The sequence below is a fragment of the Macadamia integrifolia genome, unplaced genomic scaffold (genome assembly GCF_013358625.1).
Source record: "Macadamia integrifolia cultivar HAES 741 unplaced genomic scaffold, SCU_Mint_v3 scaffold2714, whole genome shotgun sequence".
In the NCBI taxonomy this organism is placed as follows: Eukaryota; Viridiplantae; Streptophyta; class Magnoliopsida; order Proteales; family Proteaceae; genus Macadamia; species Macadamia integrifolia.
In genome coordinates this window covers 37,602-42,907 of record NW_024868906.1, presented here as the reverse complement: position 1 = coordinate 42,907, position 5,306 = coordinate 37,602, and the positions used below count along the sequence as shown (strand labels likewise).

General features: G+C 38.4%; 1 long non-coding RNA gene across 2 annotated transcripts; it reads left to right on the top strand.

The window, feature by feature from the left end:
* The first annotated feature begins 3,199 nt into the window (after nucleotides 1–3,199).
* Nucleotides 3,200–4,954, top strand: LOC122067106. 2 transcript variants are annotated; one of them, XR_006136588.1, is made up of 4 exons: nucleotides 3,200–3,349; nucleotides 3,584–3,664; nucleotides 4,284–4,470; nucleotides 4,818–4,954. It is a non-coding gene; the product is annotated as an uncharacterized LOC122067106 (long non-coding RNA). The 2 variants fall into 2 exon arrangements; XR_006136587.1 differs by having other exon boundaries at nucleotides 4,284–4,954.
* The last annotated feature ends 352 nt before the right edge of the window (nucleotides 4,955–5,306 follow it).

The following is a 5,306-nucleotide window of genomic DNA, read 5'->3' as shown; positions in this document are numbered from 1 at the left end:
ACCCCTCAAAAAATCGTGTTTTTTTGAAAAATTATCCATCTTGGCCATTATATGACCGTAGCGCACTGTCACGAATACGTACCGATTTATACATACCGATACTGATACGTACAGATACTCATCGATACGTACCAATTGATACATACTGATACTCACCGATATGTATCGATACATATCGAAACGTACATTTCACCTCGATTTTGTATTTTCCATAGAGTATTAGTGTGTATCGTATCGTATCAGTGTGTATTGGTGCATATCGGTATCTATTGTAGGATATATATCGATACGAAAGGATTTTAAAAATTTCATGTATCGTATCGGGGGTGTATCGTATCGGTCGGCTAAATTTAAGATACGTATCGGAGGGTATCGTATCGGTATCAGATATACTTTAAACCATGGGTATAGGCGCAACTAGTTTGGTGTGTCATCCCACAGTTGGCACAAAAATCAGAAATATCATTTTGAGCATATTCTAAAGCATTATCAGAACAAAAAATCTTAATCAAAATGTCAAACTAAGTTTTTATTTTATTATAGAATTGCTGAAACACAGATAAAAATTCAGATCTGTCCTTTAACATGTAAAGCCATGTAAGGTGAGAATGATCATCCACAAAATAATAAAAACCAAATCTATTATTAACTCTACAAGGACCCTATACATCAGAATGGACTAAGAAAAATAAAGATGAACTACGAGACAAAGAGCGAGATGGGAAGGACATACGGTGATGTTTTCTCAACTCACAGGCCTCACATTCTAACCTAATCACAGACTTAAAACTAGAAAATAAAAGTTTCAACCTAGCTAAAGATAAATGTCCTAAACGGCAGTGTCATTGGAAATGAGTCACATCCCCAACAGCAGTACCAGTAGCAGCAGTAGAAGAAGTAGGAGAACCACAGTTGAGATAATATAAACCATTTTTTTCACGCCTTCCACCAACTATCTTCCTCGTGTGAAGATCCTGAAAAAGACAGTAAGAGGGAAAAAAGGTTACTGAGCAATTTAATGAGCTAGTTAACTGTCTCACAAAAAGAAGACTTAATGGGAATTGTGGAACATGTAGCACAGAAGATAAATTCAGTGAGGATGTGGGTGATATAGTACCATGGGCGAGAACCGGTGTGGAAGCACCGTTGGCAAGAATAACAGATGTAGAACTGGTACTAGAAGAAAAGGTTTTAAAAAGTGATGACTTACCAGTTATATGGGCAGAAGCACCTGAATCAATGATCCAGGGGGTAGAGGTAGTGGTAAGAAAGGCTGAGGTACCTGCATGAGCTAAGATGGCAGCGGATGTAGACCCACCATTGGATGTATTAGAGAATGCCTCGAGAGTGTGTAAACGCCGGAGCAACTGATTGATGTCATCGCGTCGGCTGGTAGATGAATCTCCTAATGAATGGCTCGGTTTAGTATCAATGGAAGACCCTGTGTTTGTACCATCGTCTGACACTGCATGATCGGCTAACTGAGTGGCCCACTTTGGCTTGCCATGCTTTGCCCAACAAGTCTTGATAGTATGGTTAGGCTTTCCACAGTAAGTGCACTGGCGAGATGCACGATTAGACGGTTGTCTACTAGAACTTCGACCAACCGACCCACGGCCGTGGCTGCGACCACGTCCACAGTTGGTAAGGAAGGCAGAGTTGTCTTTGGAAGACTGATCAGGTTTTGTTGATGAATTAATACGCTGCAGTCGCGAATAAATGTCATTCAGAGTAGGAACAGTATCGCCTGCGAGTAAATGGCCCTTCACTGCTTTCAAATAATAATCCAAATCAGCCAGGAATTTAGAAACAAAAAACTTATTACGCTGAGCTTTTAATTTGTCAATGTCAATGGTCAAGGGTTGGAAAACATTGAGTTCTTCAACCATTCCCCTGAAAGCACTGTAATACTCTGGAAGAGTTCTTTCAGACTGGCGAGGGGCCGATAGGGGTATTTTGGGTCCCATCGGCCCCCATATTTCTGTGATGTGGCTTTTCTTGTAATTGTGCAATGGGGGTACTTTTGTCTTTTACTTTCAACATTATTTTAATATAAGTAAAGGGCTAAAACCTGCAATCAATCTATTCTGGACTGATCGTATGTCTCTCCTCTCTTTTGGGAGTACCTTCGATCGCACCTCTCTCCCCTCTTCTCTTCTCTTCTCTTCTCTTCTCTTCTTTTCTCTTTTCTTTGGTTTGGTTATAGATCTCTGGGATTGTAACATGGTATCAAAGCCTCTGTAATCAAATCAAAGTCGTTTTTCAGATCCCTCTCTGCTGATCTCAGTTTAGTGTTAAACTCAACAACTTCTAATCTCAAAATTTCCTTATTTAATTTATTTTAATATACTCCACTACCATATAATATATAATACTATATATATTTAGATATGTAAGTGTATATGGTACCATATTACTTGTATTATTATATTAATACTTATAGGTATCCATCTTAATTATAATTTTCATTCCATAGTTTTATCATTTAACTTATTTAATCATATCAGACCCATAGGAATAGGTCCACATGTCAAAATTCTAAGAATGGGACCCATTCCGTCAAACCTGACCATTCTATCCAGTCAACAGGCCAGCCTGTTATATCCAGAACTCTCTAGCCTGTTGAGCCAGATGTGTTCTTCTTGAGTCTGTTTAGTCCCTTTTTATTACTAACCCTTATAAAAGGTTAATAAATACCTATTGGCCCACTTTTCTTGTTTCTTCTATCATTGTTGGCAGAAGGCACAGGTACATGTTGGGTTATTCTTTCCTTCTTGGCACTCCACTACTACCAGCTAATCTAGTGTTGGCCTCTCCAGCCTGTTATTCTTGCCTATTCACAGTCAATGTAAAGAGGTGAGATTCGGGGTGTTACATCATACTTGGGAAAAAACCTAAACTATGCATGCTTTTTCTCACTACTTCTCCTATAGTCAATTTAGGCCTGCCCCTGGCTCTTTTAGCTCTTTCAATCTGAATCAGATCACTCCTTACTGACGCATTCCCAAGCCTCCATTGGACATAGCCATACCACTGCAAACGGCTTTCTGGGAGCTTATCATGAATCAGGGCAACTCCCAAATCAGCCCTAATATGGTTGTTCTTTAAATACAGAAATATTTCAGTGAATAAAAAATTTTGCATCTCTTTGTTTGGTGGTTTTGTGAGCTTGCTAGCTAAGAATGCAGATTGTTTTTAACCTCTATCCTCTCATATCCCTTATGTTGTACCTTAGGGGGAAGATTTGATACGTGAAAGTGGTATTCCTTATACAATAGTAAGGCCATGTGCCTTAACTGAGGAGCCTGCCGGTGCTGATCTCATTTTCGACCAGGGAGACAATATTACGGTATTCTCATTCAAGATTGCATTTTTATTTTACTTTCATAGTTTTCAGTTAACAATCGTTAACTCAGTTGCCGTTGCTATTACATTTCAGTATCCTGTATCCATTTATCCAAGTCCCCATCTATTTGCAAGAGCTTGGCTTGAAGTTTTTATTTTTATTTTTCAGTCACAGATAATAACTTTAAGGCATGGTCTAGTCACTATTTTTAAATAATTAATGTACATGACAATGCAGGGGAAGATATCAAGGGAAGAGGTTGCCCGCATTTGTGTTGCTGCTCTGGAAAGCCCATATGCATCTGACAAGACATTTGAGGTTACAGTCTATCTACCTTACACATTTTGTACTCTCATGAAGTCTAGGATTGTCCCTGTCATGTTTCTTTTGACACACTGTGTCATGGCTTTAACACATGAAGTGTCCTCATTTGATGTTTTTCCATTCAGTTGATGTCGACTGAGATACACATGTAACGGAAAGCATAACATGTTGGATGGGAGTAGTCCATGAAAATATCGTAGAAACTTAGACCAATTTGAAAATTTCCTGGCCCAATCTCCTAAGGAGCATATTGGACCTTAAGATATGCAATGTTACTAGAGCTATAGACTTCTATGAAATATTCTGGAATAGAACAATATTGAATATTTTGTTATTATCTGTGGCCATCTTCTCTGAATTTGAAAATCTCTTGTCTGTAATTATTCATTACAGAACTCCTCTGTTAAATGAGTAAAAAAGGCCAACCAGTCTATCATTAATGTGTTACCAATTTAGGCTAAAAATGGAGGAAATTGTACATCTATGATGATTAAATATAATAACATTGTAATTTCAGATGGGATCATTATGCAATCTAAACCTTAAACCTTTTATTTTTTTCAGACTGAAGCCCAATTCTGTCATGGATCTCATTACATCAATTTATTTGCAGGTCAAAAGTGTCATTCCATTCAGTGAACCATTCACAGTGGACCCTGAAAACCCTCCCCCTGAGAAGGACTATAATATATACTTCAAAACTTTGAAGGATGGTGTTACAGGGAAAGAAGTCTTGGAGCATACTCCCGTGTTAGCTTGACGCCTTCACATGATGGGTTCCATTTTCAGCATTATTACATGTAAGTACAAGAGAGTACACAGATCCTGGGTTTTTATGTTGAGAAGGATGGCTCGTACTCAGTCCATTTACTATCCCCATCCAAATGTTTACCACGAAATTCTGTGTTCAAAATATTTCACCATAGAGTGCTGTGTCGTTCTTTGGCAAATAGCCTAGAGGTCATCATACCTCATGCATGGGATTGAATCCCTCCTTCCACTAATGAAAGTTTAATTGTTGTGAATACAAGATAATAGTGGTCCAACACCATATCCTATTTGGATTGGATGACAGTGGGTTTAGGAACATGAACTGTAGTTCATTTTTTTCTGCTTCCACTGACATTCTCTTTGTATAATGGTTCAGGAGAATCTCCATCAAAAAACTGCTAGGGGGTTCTTAAGAAACTAATGAGGAAGGGGAGCATTGGTCTGTAATAGAAGCATTTCTTGCAGTTAGATGTTTCATAATATCAGAATAAGTTGCAAGGACTACTTGACGCATGCAAGAGGGGTGAATCCCTTCCTTTACCTCATACTTTTTTTTTTTTTTTTTGGGTGAAGTCCTTTACCTCATACAATTTCCGTTATTTGTATATAAGCAACAAGAAGACCTTTCTTGCTTAAAATATTTATTGCTTCTGGATTTGTGTTGCAGAGGTAGGGTCGCAACTATGCAGTATGCGCTATATATGTTGGGGCTGTATGTCTGGCCTTGAATCCACCTGTTTATTATAGGGGTTAGAACAAGGCATGCCCGAGTCCTGTTCCACTATAAGTGAATGGGGGGTATACTTGTTTGATGTTTATTGTTTCAGGAAATCTCTCTCTCTCGGTGTTGCTTTTTTTTCTTTTT